The sequence below is a fragment of the Paroedura picta genome, chromosome 5, assembly GCF_049243985.1.
Source record: "Paroedura picta isolate Pp20150507F chromosome 5, Ppicta_v3.0, whole genome shotgun sequence".
Classification (NCBI taxonomy): Eukaryota; Metazoa; Chordata; class Lepidosauria; order Squamata; family Gekkonidae; genus Paroedura; species Paroedura picta.
Window position 1 is genome coordinate 8,244,466 of NC_135373.1, and position 18,879 is coordinate 8,263,344.

The following is an 18,879-nucleotide window of genomic DNA, read 5'->3' on the forward strand; positions in this document are numbered from 1 at the left end:
AACATAATAATTTTATAATACAAACCTGGGCAAACCTGGTGTCTCCTCTTTGGAAGATATCTTCCTCGGTCCTCTTTCTTTCAACTTGTGGGGTGCCCCAAGGCTTCTGCTAATGAGAAAAAGCATTGGCCAGTCTTGGGGTGGATTTCCCAAGCATCCCCCCCCAACAGGAACAGGCCAGGGTGCCCTCAGCCAGGTTGGAACAGGGCTCTGTCTTCTAGCTCAGGATTGTCCTCTCTGTCTGACAGCTGGGCTCTCAGGGGAGAACGGACAACATACAAAGCAGAAGGGAAAGGGCATGAATCCCAGAATGTATAATGCATTGCAAGGCATCAGTGGAGCTGCCAGTTTGAATGGAACATTATTATTTAATACACACCTGGGCAAACCTGGTGTTTCCTCTTTGGAAGACATCTTCCTCGGTCTTCTTATTTTCAAGTTGTGGAAAGCCCCAAGTCTTCTGCTAATGAGAAAAAGCATTGGCCATTTTAGGGCCAAGCATCCCATCCCAGCAGGAACAGGCCAGGGTGCCCTCAGCCAGGTTGGAACAGGGCTCTGTCTGCTAGCTCGGGATTGTCCTCTCTGTCTGACAGCTGGGCTCTCAGGGGAGAATGGACAACATACACAGCAGAAGGGAAAGGGCATGAATCCCAGAATGTATAATGCGTTGCAAGGCATCAGTGGAGCTGCCAGTTGATGTACTGGAGGGTGGGCTGGTGGCAAACGTGACTGCCCCAGGAGCCCACGTGGGGCGCAAGCTGCACACAGCATAAAGGAGGGAGGCAGGACATGCAGAGCCTATAATGTGCTATGCACGTGAGTCGTGGTCCCTTTGCCCAGCACGCCGCAGGGCAGCTTCCCTCCTTCCCACCTTATGTGATACATAAGCAGCCCTGAGGCTGTGTCTAAGGTAGATGTTGCATGGCTAATATTTCATCGTAATTTTGGGCTCCACATGGGATGGAGCCTGTTGCTGTGTGACGGGACTCCTTGGGGTTCGGGGCCTCCGTAAGAGACGGCCTATGAACAAGCGTGGCTGGCCCTGCTGGGAGACACAGACTCGTTGCCAGCCTGCCATGGGGCAGCCAAATAAGGTGGGGGCCTGCTGGCTTCCCTACATAGGTCACTTCCCATAAGGGAGAATTCAGTAGTAAGAGGCTCTGCTCTCCCGTCTGGGAATGGGGTGTGTCCCCTGGTGCCTCTGGACTCCGTGGGTTTGGTGCAGTCCGATAAGTGCTAGGTCAGGCTCCCTCTCCCATGCGGTGCCAACACTCCCATGGGGAGGTAAGAAAGCTGTGGCCTTGTTTATACCCTTGTCATGTCTTATTCCAGCCCCATATGCTCTCCTGCAAGTCCAAGCTTCTCGCAGTAACCCCACATCAAAGCATGGATTGTGCTTTTATTTTCCTTCCTAGAGAGATTGCCCTCTTCAGATCTTGCTTGCCCTCCTTCCCCAGGGATGTTCCAGATGGTGCCACTGAAGTCTGAGTTTTCTGGTTCCCAATATCCCCCCACCCTAATTATCATTTTAATTATCTATTGTCAGATTTGCATGCAACCCTTCTGGGAGGGCTCAGGGCAGCTTACAACATATCCTGTGAGAAAACAACAATCTAAACATTTTAGACATTTTAAAAGAATCAGTTTTGCATTAAAAAGAAGTAGAACTCTTTAGCTTCTCTCTGCTAGGGAGGGAGGGGACGGAGGGTGCTTTGATGGGAACATTGAGTGGTCATTCTCTTTATATTAATGACGGGAGGCCAACTCCTTGGAGGGATTTATAGGCATCACCCCCAGGCCTCGTGGCCTCTCTCAGTCCCTCTCCCTGTTTTCTGCACATAAAAATGGTGTCTGTCTGGAGGCCTGGCTTTGTCCTTCTCCTGAGCCTTTCTCATTCCCCAGGGGAACTTCTGCTCCTGGTAGGTCAATAGAGGTCTCTTTCTCCTCCTGTGAAGGGGTTTAAATGCATCCACATGGAGACGGAGGCACCAGGAGACACTGATTGTGAGGATTCCAGATTCATTTGGAACACTTAATAATGGCATCCGTTCTCCGTAAAGCACCTTCTTCTGTTCTCTTTCTTTCGGGTTGTGGTACGGCCCAGGAGTTCTGCTACACAGAAAAGAATTCTGGACTCCTTGTACAGAACTCCCAAACACTCCATGCAGTCCTGATCAGGGCCAGATGCCCTCGCCAGGTGAGAACACGGATCTGTCATTTAGTTGGGCACTGTCTACTCTGGCTGGCAGCAGACGCTTTTCCCATGAGGCAGACAGAGGTTTCATTTTATTCATTTCTATCCCTGATCCCTGATTTGCCAGAGACGGCAGTGGACTCTGAAAGCTGCACATACCTCAGTCCTGATTTTGCTGCAGAATACAAGTTTGTGAGTGAGTGTGCGTGAATCTTGGCAATTCAGGAATCATTGCCCAGCTAAATGTCAGTGGAAACAAGGTTCTACTATGCACACAAATCTGACTCTACAACGGCTGATTCTTCCTCCTACTTTTTAGGAAACATCATAATTTGAGAAGACCTACCTGAGCAGAGAGAGCATTCCTCCTTTTTAAAAGGTCTGCCTCTGTTATCCTTCCAGTTTTTGGAATAAACCAAGGGTCCTGGTACAAGGGAAAAAATGGTTGGCCACTCCAGACATGGCACTCCCAACAGCCATACCCAATCAACAACATGTCAAGATCCCTTAACTGGGTGGGAACGTGGATTTCTCATCCAATTCTGTATTGTCAGCTCCACTTCTGCAGCCATTCTTCCACACAGAAGGCTGACGGGGACCTTTCTTAAGCCAGAGGTCTAGGGATTCCCAGCACTGGCCCCAATCCCTTTGTGTGGGAAGCTATGGCTGACCCTGTCCTATAGGACCATCTCTCTGAGTACATCCCAGAAGAGCCTTGTGCTCAGCTAATACTAACAGGCTAGTGGTTCCTTTCCCCAGAGATATTTGGCTGGCCTCAACAAGAGCCAGAGTCTTTTTGTTCCGGTAGTTTTAATCCCTGACAGCAGTAACTGTGGATGGCATCGTCAGAGGTAGGGCACCTCCAGATGGGGACTTTTCTGTTGGAACAGTGAGAAAACATCAGGGACTAAAGCGACCAGGCCACGGCCCCAGAGCCTGGAAAACCCACAACACCCAGCTGACTCTGACCGTGAAAACCTTTGACAATTTCTCTAGTTTATTTCTACAGTATCGCTAACCAATCGCCAACAACTATTGGGGGCTGGGGGAAAACAATTCCTGGCTTTGGGGCATTTGTACATGGCTATTCAAGCAAGTTGTGTCTCTGTTTCAAAAAGAAATTCAGAAATATCACCACTGATTTGAATGCTTTGATTTTTTCTTGCATTCTCTGGCCCTGGGCATGTTTAGTTTGACCTGAGGTAAACTCTTTTGGGCGATTCTGAAAGATTAAACGTGGAATCAATTACAAGAGTGCTCAGATCTTGTCTTTTAGACCTGTTTATAACAGGATTAGAACTGTTTGATTCTGCCCAAGAAAATCCTGAGAAGGGGAAATTTCAGGGGACATTCTGAGACCTTGGTTCCTGGGCATCAGGAGGAAAAGGGCCTTCACAGACTCCAGAGTGTCTAGGGTGGGGTTGACCCATATGAGTGGCTCTGAGCCACTAGGTATGGGGAGAGAACTAAGGGCCTTTTCGCACGGGGATCTTTGTTGCAAATTGTTTGCGGAATGAAAAATTGCCATTTAAAATAGTGGAATTCGTCGTTTTGCATACCTGCCTTTGTAGTGGAATCAGTTGCGTTTTTTAGCGTTTCCCACAGGCTTCCGGTCTCGGCAGAAATCGCTAGAAAGGAAGCGCTATTGCCAAGCTCGTCCCGCCCCTGGCCGTCAAGCAGCCAATGGGCAGCCGTTAGCATGCTCCCAAACAGCCCCTTTCCCTTTAAGAAAGGTTTTTAAAAAAACAAAAACAAAACAGACCCATAGCAACGAATCTAGGTAGATTCGTTGCAACAGAGAGACCCATCCAGCTGCCTAATGTGAGCTGTCGTTTGATTGTATGATCGTTGGCACGCTGCCTCGAGTGATAAAAAAAAAATCCCCCCCCCCCTCTCACGGGCCCGATTTTCGGCTGAATTAATGTGTAAAAAATAAAGGGACTTTATTTCAGCAAACGGGCTTTTATGTGGTTTGTGCTTAGTGACTAAAGGTGAAGGACTGAAGCCAGGGAAGCCTCTAAACAGAAAGAGGTTCGCTGGTGCGTTTATCCCCGCTCGCTCGGAGAAAAAAAAATGGCGATCGCTTCGCCGGAAGTTTGGAGGACAGGCTCAGGAGGAGGGACTTTGAAGAACCCGCAACAATGGTAACGCACAGGTCTTTAGCGCTAGTGTTGCAGATTGGTTGCAGGAGTGTATCGCTATCCGGAGGGTGAATCCACTTTTCTGGATTCCCCTGAAAGCGCTACAACGAAGCGCTTTTTGCTGATTGGTTTCAGGAGTGTTGCAGATTGTCTGCGACGTCGTGCGTTAAGGCAAATTAGTAGCGTTTTCAATTAGCAACCATTGTGCTATTTTGAAGCCGTGCGAAATGGCCCTAAGTCTGCAGCAGTCAGTTCCTGAGAAATTGCAACAGGATGTCAGGATGTTCCCCTGAACGGTGAGAAATGCTCTAGGGCTGCATATTGACTGGGATGGAGGCCACTGTTGCATGATGCTTTGCATGGGCCGGGTGTGCCCCCGATATCTATTCATGTATATTTAGGTTTTAATGTCTTCGTCCACCTAAGTCATCCGGCATTCTCTCCTTAATTCTACATATCAATTACTTCTGATTTCCTAAAGTTATATTAGGAAGCACCAGCTGCGTCAGAGATATTTGAAGGGGGGGGGGCTTGCTTTTAGGTCACACAAGGTCAGCTGCTTGGAGCAATCCAGAGGGCTAGTTTGCTTCTTCATTTTTATTTTTATTTTTGCTGAATGACGCCATTGCTGTATTGAACCTAATTAATGTATTCGTAAATTTCTTTTAAAACTTTTAAAGAAAGGTTTCTTGAATGACAATAAGCGTCTGGTTTTGGGCACACAAAGACTCTGAGGATCTTTAGGGATCGACTCTGAAAGCCCCCTGGCTAGTTTGGACACTCTTGGAAGTTCAGCTCCCTCCTGAGGATGCTGCCTCCCTGTTGTGCTCCTCGTGTCTGGAATGGACAGGAACGCACACACGGAAATGCTCTGGCACCCAGCATGCAGATCCTGCTGTGCCAAAGTCCCTGCTGAACTGTTGACTATGCTCAGCAGGATCACTCCTTAGTCCCAGGGTGTCTCTGATGAGAAGATTCACCGGCCTCCTGGCCACCATCAGGAACGCCTCCCACTACTCGGAAATGCCTCAGACCATCTCGACAGGACCCCTCCTCCTGCTTTCCAGAGGCAATAAGAAGTCTGGAAGAAGTACCTGTTGACACCCGGTGGCACTTACTTGGTCCGCTCTTAAATTTGGAGGAGGTCCATAAATGACTCTGCATTCCATGACTGGGGCCTGTTTGCAAGGACAACAACAACAACAAAAGGTTTTGGCATCTCCAAGCATAGATCTTCCAACACCACATTGAGTTTCTGCCTAGTCAGACCATGAAGGGATCTGCTATTGGGCCTCGTTGATGCTGCTGAGGGCAGTAGGACTCCAGAGCCCCAGGAAATGCTTTCCCAAGTCAGATTCCTGAGATCCCTCAAGAGAAGCTCCAGGGACTGCCTTCTTGGGTGCGGAGCACGTGCTTGCACCACCCTTGAAGGGTTTCGCTTCAGCTGAGTTCAAATGCAGCTCTCTAGACCTTTCCCTCTCTGGCTGAGTGAGTGGCAGAGAGCAGGAAGAGATCATATTTTGAATGTGGCCAGATCATTTATGGAACCAAAGAACCAGCCCCATAGGGGGAAAAGATGCCTACTAATAACTTTCTTGATGCCCCCAAGTGTTTCAGAAAGGGAGGGGCTTTTGTCCAGCAAGCAAGGCCTCTGATTGGCCATTCAAGATCTGATCAATGGTGTATATTTAAGACTGTCACTTGGGTAACAGCTGCCAGCACAGCATAAGGACCCTGACGGTGTGACTGCTGGTAAGCTATTCATTCATTTATTTCTTTTCATATTCTTTGACTGCCTTCCGCGGACACTGCCGGCTCATGGTGGTTTACAATAAAATCTTAAACCCCACATAAAATATACAGTACAATATAAAACCATAATGGTGGCAAAAATGCCCCAATCTATAAACCTCCCCGCTCCCGCCCATCCCTAGCCTGTAATAGCACCCCCTAGGGGGAGCATCTTCTGGTGATGTCAGGCCTGTGGGGCTCTGCCTTCCAGGCCCTGTGGAGCTGTGATAGGGCCCTCAGCTCTTCCAGGTGCTCATTCCGCCAGGCCGGGGCCAGGACTGAAAGGGCCCTGGCCCTGGCCCTGGTCGAGGCCAGAGATACCGACCGGGGACAACCAACCGATTCAAACTCAGACAGCAGAGTCCTGTGGGGGGCGTAAGGATACAAGTGGTTCCTCAGAAATGTGGGGTCCTGGCCTCAGATGACCTTAAAGGTGAGAACCAAAACCTTAAACATGATCCGGAAACTAACTGGCCACCAATGCAGCTGCCTCAGGACAGGCTGGATGTGGGTCCTCCAGAATGACCTCGTGAGGACCCTAGCAGATGCATTTTGAACCAGTTGCAATTTCCGGTTCAGAGACAAGGGTAGGACCACGTAGAGCAAATTACAGAAGTCTAATCTGGAAGTGATCATTGCGTGGGTCACTGTGGCTAAGTATACTGGGACAGGTGAGGCGCTAGTAGCCTCGCCTGCTGCAGATGGTACAACGCCTATTAGGCTACCCTCATGATCTGAGTCTCCATAGATAGGGAAGCATCAAAAATCCCCCTTGAATTCCTGGCAGTAGATGCAGCAATCAGCTTTACCCCATCCAGGGAGGGAAGGCATGCTTCCTGAACCTGCCCCCTTCTGCCCAGTCACAGGGCCTCCATCTTGGAGGGGTTGAGTTTCAGGCAACTCTGCCTCAGCCAACCTTTTAGTTCCACCAACCATCCTGCATCAGAGGGACCTGAGGTACCCCCGAGCTCAAAAAGACTGGGCATTCCTGGTTTAGAGGGTTGGAGTGGGATCTAGTGGACCTTGATGGAACAATCCCCACACTCTGAAGCTGGTATGCATCTTTCGTCCATTCTGTCTAACCAGGATCATAAACTCAGGAAGTGAAAACTACACACTCCACCTTGAGCTCTTCTGACATACAGCAGGACTTAAAAGTGCACCCAATGGGCTTGCCTCAAAGTACTTCTCTAATTTACTCTTCTACAGCCCCATCTCCCATTCCTCTTACCTCCGAGGGCTGAATCGTTTCCTCCTCCTCGGTCTCCTCGGGGAACAGATTCTGTGGGAAAGGAGAAGAGAAGGAGCAAGAGGGACAAAGGAGCCCAGGTGATCGCAGAGATGCCAGCTTTGGGTTGGGAAATGCCTGGAGACATTGGGGGTGGAGCTGGGGCGGGATTTGGAGTGGGGAGGGAGCTCAGGGGAGTAGAACTCCACACCCTTCAAAGCAGCCATACTACTACTACTACTACTACTATTATTATTATTATTGATTTCCCATCACTCCTAGAAATGGCTCATGGTAGGATACATTAATTCCATCATAAAAACCTCATAAAACCCCATTAAAATACCCTAGGTAGGACATAAAAATATTATACACAGATATATACGATCACCCAAAATTACAGTGGTGTAAAACAACTAGTCCCCCTCCCCCAAATTAATAACTAGAGTGAGCAGGGGAAAGGGGGCACAGTTGACTTAAAGCCATCACTTAACACCACTCCCCCCTAACATGGCTTAACACCGGGGGGCCCAATAAGATCTTTCTCATTGTCTTGCTGGGCCTCAACCAAAGACCTGGTGGAAGAGCTCCATTCTGCAGGCCCTTGGGAACGCCAAAAGCTCCCACGGGGCCCAGAGCTCCTCTGGGTGCTCATTCCAACAAGTAAGGACCAGGACCGAAAAGGCCCTGATCCTGGTTGGGGCCAGGCACACTTCTCTGGGGCCTGGAACGCCAAACAAGTTGGTACCCGCAGAGTGTATAGGGCGTAAAGCTCTGTGGGGGGCATAGGGCGATTTGCGGACCCAGAATGGGGGTCCCAGAATTCGTAGGGCCTTTTTTCTAGGGGAACTGATCTCTGTAAGCTGGAGATGAGCTACAATTCCAAGGGATTCCCAGGTCTGACCTGGGGATGGGCATCCCAACGTGACCAGGTTAGCCGAATCTAGTGGCTTACCAAAAATGCCTTCTGATTAACCCCAGGTTATGACCCAATTCCCTAATTCTAAAAGAGTTCTGCAGGGCCTGCAAAATGGATCTCCTCCACCAGCCATTTGGTTGAGGTCAACCGAAACTAAATAATACCTGCTGGGCTCCAAACCTCCCTGCCTTGAACCCATGCAATGGATCAGAACAACCATGGGCCTAGTAGATGGTTCACCAGGTTGGATGTTATTTTCTCTGTTTATGGTTGTTATTACTGTTACCTTTTGTTCCTTATAAAAAGTGGGTTTGATGTACGTTCTACTTGAACTGCCCTGAGCCTAAGGATAGGGCAATACACAAACGTAATAAGTAAGTACCTTGCACAAAGCCGCCTTCCATTGGGCGTAGTCATTTGATGGCGTCTCCGGGCACTCATCGGTGTTTTGGGCCTCCTGGGCTGGTGTGGACTGTAGGAAGGCAAGTGAGAGAACATCGCTTGTCCAGAGTCACACAATGCACAGAGGTGGAAAGGATTTGGGAGGTTTTTGCTCTTCTCCTTTGGGGCCATCTTCAGATTTGATAAGGATGTTTTCCATCCTTTCACGCAAAGCATTGATGCCTATGTCAAAACATTGGGGGGGGGAGCTTTCTGACACCCCCTTCAAGAAGACCTCCCTCCAGATTAACAAAGGTGCCCTTGGGAGTCTGCAGGTCTTGATCAATCAATAAATTTATCCAACTCTATAAAGCCCATGGGGCGTTTATTGCCGCTTGCAGATGATTCTCCTGACTGTGATTCCTGGATTCCCCTGTCAGCAGAAGGACCATGAGGACCTCGACCACCCCAATTCCTACTCACATCAAATCCTTTTTCATGTCTCATGTACTCACCGGCTCTTCAGCAGAAACCTGCTCTTCAGGCCTTTGTTCTTCCGGACCTGTGGAAAAATTAGACCATACTGAACATACTGAACAAGTCCGTCACCACTTAAGAAGTCCTGCAAGAAGCCAAAGTGAGCCTTGTGGTTGTCAGAATCCGCAAGCTCTGCAGTGTGCAAGAAGGAGCAGAGGGGGTCCTTGAAGGGGCATCGGAGGAGACGTCTATTTAGCAGACTTAGATCAGGAAATTCTCTTTTGAGCATGCTTCCTCCCTGCTTGCCTCCAGAACAGCAGTTGAACGTCTGCAGACCTAAAAGTCAATTAGGTCTCTTATCTCCTCTTTCTATGCACAGTTGTTTCTGTTCATAATAAGCCCACTTTATTCCTTTAAGCAACCAGGGGCTGTGCTTCTCCTGCCTATTCAATGATCGGTCCCCTGAGCTTCGCCATTCACAATCTCTGTGGAGAACCCTGTATGACCCCCCCCCACTCCCCCGCCCCCTGTCAAGATCTCGATGATTTGACTGGGCAAGAGGAAGACCCTCTAGATCACCGCTGCAATGAAAAGAACATTCGTAGGATAGCCGAGGAAACTGGGATGGTCTGATGGGGGGATGGAGAGGGTAATCATCAGTGGGTCCCAAGAGAGAGATGAGCCCTTGCTTCTTGGACCTGCTCACAGAAGAGCCCCTTGGCTCCTCCACTCAACGGATGGTCCTTCCTCCTATAAATTCAGACCTACTTACCTGTCACCTCTTCAGTTCGGCGCGATATTATGGTCTTCGCCACTTGTATTGCGAAAATGATTACACTGATGAAGCCAAAAAGGCCAATCCACAGAAATTCCTGTTTGGATAGGAAATATGAAGAAGACGGAACTGTGACTCAAACCAAAGTCACCTGCAGGAAGTCCCTCTCTATTGCCTGGATCCCATCAGCCAGACATTCCTGGGAGCTCCTGACTGCCATTCCCTTCCTCAGGTCAGGAAACAGATCCCTAAACTCCTCAGTTCCTCGCTGAACTCCACCATACCCCCTTCCACTACTCTCCTCTGCATGGAGACCTTGGATGGGAAGCCCCATATTCCAGTGGCTATCGCAGGCTATCTCAACCTTTTCACCTTTGAGAAACCCCTGGAACATTCTTTAGGCTTCTAGAAACCCCAGAAGTGGTGCAATCATGCAGACTATGGCTGGGAAGCAGAGCTGTGTCCATGCCCACCTGAGGCTTCTGCCTTTCCCACCTCCTCCAGGCCCATCATTGGCCATTTTGGGGTGGGGGGGGCAGAGTTCAACTTGGCTATATGTTGTCAATGTATGGTTGAATTGTTTTTTAAAAATATATAAAATGCTAATTAACTTCCAGGTACTACATACATGCATATCTTTATTACGGTCATAGACCATCAAAATCAAAACAATTTCACAGTTACACAGATAATCTGTCTAAAACATGGTTTTACTCATAAAATAGCATTATGTTAAACACTTAGACTATGTGTCTGCTAAAATATAAATTAAAAGTAAATGGAAACATGAGTTATTGTTCTAATTGCTCTCAGGGTCAGTTAAGTTTTAGTCAACTTCCGTCGACTTTTCATGGATGCAGCACAAAACCTGGCAATGTGATGGAACAATTTGTGTCTATGAGCAGCGGGGAGATATAAGATTGTCCTGAACGCCCTGGGACTCTATGTAACGATGGTGTGATAAATATGGAACGAATGTCATTATAAAACTGACAATGCAAAAGGATATGTTCCAATGTACTAAGAAAGCCCTTCCAGGACTGTCATGGGACCGTGGTTGAGAAAGCCTGGGCTGAACTCTAATTTTTTCTGTATAGTTTCTTGAGTTCCATGTAAACCACCCTGAACCTCCGAGGAGGGCGGTATATAAATGTGATAGGTAAATAAACAAACAAACAAACAAACAAACAAACAAACAAACAAACAAACAAATAAATAAATAAATAGCTGTGCCTCTCCAGATATCCACTGACTACAATTTCCAGGAGCCCTTGCCAGCACTTGAATTGTAGTCCATGGACATGCCTGCCTTGTGCAGGGTTTTGGACTACGTGACCCTGGAGGCCCCTTCCAATTCTCTGATTCTGTGACCTCTGGAGAGCCACATTCTGACCATCCCTGCCCGAAATGCTTGGATGGTATTGCAGAAAATGTCATCCTGAATCTGCTCCGATTGGCTCTTGAGGCAGAAACCCAACAGTTTTGAGGACAAGAAGAGATGTTGGCTCCTGGTGGATGGCTAGCAGATGACTGGTGGCCAAGAGACAGTTGGGCTTGGGCTTGATTAGGTGGATCTGAATCACATCTTGCCACCCATCTCATGTTCTTCAGGCCCAGCTCAGGGCGGCAGCCCTCATGACAGCAGACTTCTACCTTCCCCCTGCCACAGATTCCTCCCAACCCAAGGCCACCTCCTGCTGCCCTAACTCTCCACTTCCCACCAATCCTCCATCTTCTTCCAGAAGAGTGTCCTTTCTTACTTTTAAAACACATTTGACACAAAATATTTCATTTTCCTCTTTTTCTCCATCCATCTTCAGTTTTGCTCCTGAACTCTTCAGCTACAGAGAGCCAAATGAGCCCGAGGGCTGTTGGAAGCATCTTTTGCCTCCTCCGTTGCCATGGATGCCGGAACCCCGGGATAGTGACATCAGCAGAGGGGGTTCCGTGGGCACCGGCTGCTCAGGGAGGCTGATCTTGTGAACTGGACAGGGAGGGGGCTGGAGAGTGGGGCAAGAAAGCAGGGGCTGAGCTGCCTTCCCTCATGCCCATCCGAGGAATTTGTGCTTCTTAGAGCAGGGGTCTCCAGCCCTTCGGATCCTGCAGGATGCTTGCGATTCCTGACCCAATCTGGTGGGTGCAGCCATAAAATGGAGAAAAAGCCAGACAGACACCACCAATCACATCACCAGCGGCCTATCCGAAGTCTTGTTGGGCACAACACCTACTTGGTGCTGCCCAATTTCTGGCAATGCATGATGGGTGGCAGGAAAGGTGGGGGCACCATGTTATAGACCATATGGACGACTTCCTATGTGTCCTTCAGTTTCGGAAAGCACTCAGTGATATTTCAGCATTCATTCCATGGTTTGTCTGTTAATACATCACAGGCATGAGCTTTCTAGAGATACTATTTCAGCCTCCAGAAGCCAAGCCAGAAAGTAGCAGCCGCAGCAGGGCTGGAGCAGGAAACCTGGGCTGCCTCCGTCCCTCTGTCTTAAAGTCGCTCTTCGGGATTTTATTGACAAAGGAGTGTCAACACCAGCTGAGATGTTTGGAGAGGCAAGGGCCACGTCCTGGTTTTGATATACCTAGATATAATAAAACAAAAATCATGACAGGTTACTGTGAGAATATAACATATGTCTATATCGCAACAATGTACTTTCCCCCACATTTCATTTTTAAACATTCTAGCCCTTTTTGTTGTCGAGTTATAATTGGAAAGCTGTGGCTGCACATTACTCCTTTCTTGGAAACAACCCATTTCTTCCTCTAAGGCAGTGGTTTTCAACCTTCCTAATGCCGCGACCTTTTAATTCAGTTCCTCATGTTGTGGTGACCCCAACCATAAAATTATGGATTCCACAGTCAGCCAAATACAACTTAAAATTATAAAATTAGAAACAAAAGGAGAGTCAAATTAAGGCAAGATTCAAGTGGGCAGCCGTGTTGGTCTGAAGAAGCACAACAAAATCAGAGACCAACAAAGATTTATTCAAGGTGTGAGCTTTCGAGTGCGGGCACTCTTCCGCAGACATAGTCAGGCCAGTCCAGGACACCATGATATCTGGGCCAAATTTCTGCTTAGGCTCGCACTGCCTCTTCAAAGCTTGGTCAGTTTTAACCCTCCCCCCCCCCCCCGCATTATACAGTTCCCGGATTTCTTAAAGCGCTTTTGAGTTCTTGTTAAATGCTGACTCGAGTAGAGCTCTCAGTGGTTACCCTCCTCCCCCCAGCAATGTGAAGGAAAATCATCCCATGGTGAGAACATTAATCCACGCAGTCCTTATGATGCTCGTATTCAAGTGGATAGCCTCTAAACCTCCAGAAGAAATTCCTGGCAGTTAGAGCGGTTTCTCAGTGGAACAGGCTTCCTCGGGAGGTAGTCTCTTCTCCATCTTTGGAAATTTTTAAACAGAGGCTGGATAGCCATCTGATGGAGAGGCTGATTAAGGGAAGGTTCAAGGGAGTGGCAGGTGACAGTGGATGAGCGATAGGGTTGTGAGTGTCCTGCACAGTGCGGGGGGCTGGACTAGATGACCCAGGAGGTCCCTTCCAACTCTATTGTTCTATGATTCTAGTTTTAAGATCTTAGTTCTCCAGCCATCACATGATGTCTGACAAACCTCTTGGAAAGGCAGGGCAATGATTGGTCACAGGAAACAATTTTGTTGTAATGTCTTATTTTGGTTACCTTACTCTTTCTCCTTCAGGACACGCAGATTTAGACCATGGAGGGCAACTTTCCCGTGAAAAACACGGGAAACAACTGCTTCTTTCCCTGCTGTTTGTGTTGTTCCCTGATGAAGATATGGAGGTTTCCATCCTCTGCAGATCTGCTGCAGAAGTTGACAAAAATGTGGTAGGGAATTAAAGAAGCCTATCTGGATAAACAGAGAACTTCAGCAGGACAAGCTGAGGGAGAAAAAGGAAATGTTCAAGGAGTGCAGATCTTTTTTGGGTCTCTTCCCAGCATCTCAAAATGCTGCATTTCCCCCATAGGTCAGCCCCCCTCCCAACCAACATGGTGACTATGGGCTCCTAGCACCTGCCCACAGTTTTCTTGGCACCAGAAATTGGGTGGGCCCTCATAAGTTCTGATTGGCTGTGTAAGTTAAATAAAATGGTTTTGACAACTCTATTAGCCCTCCAAGGCAGACTTCTGGTGAACCAATCTCTACTCTCTGGAAATTAGTTTTAATTTTGGGGTTTCTCTATCCCATATACAGCCATTTAGGTCTTAAAGCCAATGGGCTGTTTGACCAGAAAACACAGCAATGTAACAAAAAAGTCATTGCTCTTCAATATTCATTAAATACAAACAGTGCTTAATCTCAGCAGCTATATATCTGCAGACATTCTGTGGTGGATTCTGCCATTTTGTGGCATCCATTTTGGGGCTGCCCCCACCACTCTGGGTCAGAATTCCAAAGGTACCTGTAGGCTCAAAAGCTCTGGATACTCTGTCCAAACTCACCCCGTTACCGATTAGGAAGGAAGCCCCCTTACTCCAGCATGCATGGTGCTTGGCCATAGCAAGTTTGCACCAGTCAAGGGCCACAGAAGAGGCATCCATAGCTGCTGAGAATGAGGATGAGGTGTTGCCCCCCCTCGAAGCCTAAGAAGCCCTCATGGTGAGAGGAAAGACCTTTAGTAAGGGCATCTGGCTTACATACCTAAATTTCATTTTTTTACCCACCGTGGACTTGAAGCAAAGCCAAAAAAACACCTTATTACAGACATGGTGATTAGGGGGGAAGACATGGGGGAAGTGTCTTAAGATTTGAGGGGGAGGAAATGTCTATGAAAACCATATTTCCTCTCCCCCCTCCCCACGTGCCACATGCCCGATAACCTCTTTGCGGAATTTGTTTGCTACCACTTCTGCTTTTTCTGATGCCCGCCTGTCACATCTTTTAACAGATTCTTCCCAAACTTCATGTCACAGAAATGTAGTGAACAGTAATGCAATGGAAGCCTCTCTCTAGCGGCAATAGAAGTAAGTCTACTTGGAGGGTCTGTGGAGAAGGGAGAAAGCAGAGGCGGGAAGAAGAGGGAAATTCTAGGGGCAGAAAGGGAAGGAGCCATACTGAAGAACAGAAATAGGAGAAGAGAGAGAGAGAGAGAGAGAGAGAGAGAGAGAGAGAGAGAGAGAGAGAGAGAGAGAGAGATGCATACCCTTCTTAATGTTTTGGCCAGTTAAGCAGTCATTCATCAACCTTCTAAATCTGATCTCTCTGTTGACTAGGTCTCTCTGTTGCTGTGAGGTCTAATAACATGAGCAGCACCAACCCTGGCTCAAAGAGCCACTTCTTGGAGAGTATTCCTGGAGACTATCTAATCTAAAGTCATAGAATTCTCTATTCTCTATTCCCTGTTTGGAAGAGGGTGGGGGAGTGCTTGATCATCCCACTGTATTTAGCTGGACCTATTTTCTTAAGAGATAGCTGGGGTGAACCTGGAAAGTTGTTGACTGACTTCCTCCTCTCCCAGAAGTTTAGATAGTAAACTTTTTGGATAAGCATGGAAATGTATCCTTAATCAGTATTTGAAGGTTTGCAGCCAAGCTCTAGTTTCTAGTTTCTGTTATCCAAATTTTGCAACTAGATTATGGTTTGCCACACACTATTTAACTAATTAACTATTAATTAATCAGTGGGATTGTTTTAGTGTTATATACTTTTAAGGCAGCTGGTTAGTTTTTGTTGCCTTTCTGGTGATAAACCTTGTTTAAAAGAGCCAAAGGGTCTTTCACGACATTAATAACCTTTCCTCTGTGGCTTACAGATTTGCTGTTATAACTTAAATTTATGCTTAAATATTTAAATTGATTTACCTGTTCTGATTTCTGTTTACCTGCCAGTGGAATGAGTTTTGGCAAAGACCACAATCTTAGTTTCATCAAGCTTTATTTTTAGCAGGTTTTTATTACAATAATCAGTGACTGTTCAAGGATAGCAAAATAAGCCCACTCACAGTTTGGATAGGATTACTATGTCATCTGTGTATAATAAAAATCGGTCTCTTGCCTCCTGAGGGAGGATGGGCATTCACTTATTCAAAGCGAACAGATAAATCACTAAGAAAAAGGTTACATATGTGTGGAGCAAGGATATAGTCTTGCTTCACCCACATATTTATTGGAACCTTCAAGATGTTTCCCTCAACAGAGAATTTAATTTGGCAATAATGGTTATGGTGAAGTTGTTTTAGAAAATATAATGATTGCTGATCAATTTTTGTTTACTAATGTTATCCACAGCTTCCTCCTGGATATTGAGTCAAAGGCTAATTTTAGATCAATAAGGGCAGAGAAGAATTTGTCCCTTTTTAGTTTCATATATATTTCTCACTGAAAAAGGATAGGACAATGCAGTGATCCAAAGTAGCATTTCTCTTACCAAAACCTATTTGTTCCAGTCCAAAGTTATTATTGGAAACTAAGTTTTTAAGATCAGAGGTCAAATGTTTTGCATGGTTTGTCAATGGTGGAAAGTAGACTAACAGAAAAGTCATTTCCTGGCAACTCAATGTTTCCTTTATATATATATGATTGTAATCTTAAATTGAGGCTGTATCAAGGGTTCATTTGCATTTCCCATTTTGGCCTATTATGCATGGGTGTTCTCCCTCTCTTTCACCATGCATATCCATTGGGTTTTATTTTTTGGTCTGCATTTATTTTGCTTCCTTCAGCATTCTGGTTGCTTTCCAGTTGCTGTTCCCCCAAATTTTCTGACAGTGGTTCCCCTCCTGCTTTCCTTCCATAGACCCATTATGCATGGCAACAACCACACCAGGCTACTGCCAGGCATTGCGTTGGGGCAGTATGCCTTGGCACTTCCCCTATATGCAAGAAGGAGGGAATCCCCCGGCATATGCGGAATGTCCCGGTATTTTGCATACACGCTTAGAAGCTCTAAGACAGGCTTTCTCAACCAGGGTTTTGTGTAACCCTGGTATTTCTTGACTGACCAGGAAGAGATTCCCAAATGGGTGGGAGTTAATTAATTTTTAATTTATTTTTAAAATTTGTTAAACATTTATGGGGTGATATGACCATATATGGTCATGTCAACCCACCCTCCATCAATGGCCAATGATGGGCCAGGAGGGGGTGGAAAGGGGTGGGCATATACACAGCTATGTTTCATAACTATATTCTGCATGATCGCACCACTTCTGTGGTTTCTTGGAACCTGAAGAATTTTCAGGGGTTTCTCTTAGTAGTAAGAAGAAGAAGAAGAGTTGGTTCTTATATGCAGCTTTTCTCTACCTGAAGGAGGCTCAAAGCGGCTTACAGTCGCCTTCCCTTTCCTCTTCCTACAACAGACACCCTGTGAGGTGGGTGAGGCTGAGAGAGCCCTGATATCACTGCTCAGTCAGAACAGCTTTATCAGTGCCGTGGCGAGTCCAAGGTCACCCAGCTGGCTGCACCTGGGGGAGTGCAGAATTGAACCCAGCATGCCAGATTAGAAGTCCACACTCCTAACCACTACACCAAACTGGCCCAGTAAAAAAAGTTGAGAAAGGATGCTCTAAGTCAGTGGTTCTCAACCTTCCTAATGCTGCAACCCTTTAAAGCAGCTCCTCAAGTTGTGGTGACCCCCAACCATAAAATTATGTAAGTGTTATTTCACAGAAAATAAACCAAAACTGACCAATGGTGTGAAGAGCCAGTGTTCATGATTGTATATAAATTGGATTTTTTCCCAGGGTTTCTCAGTTCAGTTGTGCCTCTTGTCCCCCCATGCCCATCTTGCTTTTCTGCGCTGCTCCAGGTAGATGAACACTCTATCTCAATCTACTCCACAAGGCTGTTGTGCAGCTAAAATGGAAGTGATGTTGTCCACTTTGGGACCCCCTTGGAGAGAAGAGCTTGTCGCCCTGGCACAACCCCTGTGAAAGGGTCGTTCGACCCCCAAAGGGGTACTGACTCCCAGGTTGAGAACCACTACTCTAAGGAGCTCTATGACTTATATATCCTCATCTCTTTATTGTCCCACTTTCCTTCTTCCTCAGCTGCAGAGTGCCTGCCCCAGAAAGAAACTTATAAACGGATGCTGGGGAAGAGGCAGCACCAGCAGAGCATGTACCCCCCCTGGAAGGTGATGAATCCAGCCTCCTTCTTGGCTACTTTAAGAGTTCTGATCTTTGCTGTGCTTTGCAAAGGTAGGTGTCCTGTGTGGAAGTAACACAATGCTTGGAATACGCCTCTAGCTCCATACAAGTTCACCTCACTGCAAGGGATAGTTCCCACGTGGGTTTTCAACACGGGTTTTCCACACCACTTACCTGGGTTTTCTACACCTTTCCCCTAGTCAAAATATCACATGATGGAGTTGCATCACATTGCTTGATTTCTTACCCCTGTAAGAAGGAAACCTGTAGGAGGGGTCCAAAACATGGCCAAAGAGTGCCATCACATTATGAGGCTGTTTGGCTGGAAGTTGTCAAGTGGGTCATTTGCCAAGGTTTCTTCATCTCCTGAAAGGCCAGGAAAGGAGCTGGGAACCCCCCTCAACCACGCAACATTCAGAGAAGATCTCTAAGTTGCATCTGTCCCAGTGGGAGTCCATTCTAGCCCTTGACCCACTTTACGGTGCCTCTGGAATCTAAAGGAGCCGTCTCCCTGGAGCACTTGTGGGAGAGGAAGATGAAGTTGAGACTCCAAGCCCTTTGTCATTCCCACCCCCCTGTGTTAGGGACGAGATCTACTGTAACCCTCTAGGAGCAGGGGAGTCAAAGGACAAGAAAGGAGGTTCTACTTAAATACTGGAAAGCATATTCTGACAGTGAGGGCTGTTTGTAGACAGAATATGCTTCCTCAGAGGGTGGTAATATTTAAATATATATATATATTAAAAATTCCCATCCATTTGGCAAACCCTTCCATGCTCTCCTTAGGCTGTCCCCACCCCAAATCTCCAGGAAATTCTCATGTTGGAGCTGGCAACCCTATTAATCCTA

At 47.1% G+C, this 18,879-nt stretch overlaps 1 long non-coding RNA gene across 1 annotated transcript; it reads right to left on the reverse strand.

Moving 5' to 3' along the window:
- Nucleotides 1-62: 62 nt before the first annotated feature.
- LOC143838922 (uncharacterized) lies at nucleotides 63-2,623 on the reverse strand. Its single transcript, XR_013231481.1, has 3 exons — nucleotides 2,541-2,623; nucleotides 380-463; nucleotides 63-106 (listed from the first exon to the last, which is right to left on the reverse strand). It is a non-coding gene; the product is annotated as an uncharacterized LOC143838922 (long non-coding RNA).
- Nucleotides 2,624-18,879: the final 16,256 nt, after the last annotated feature.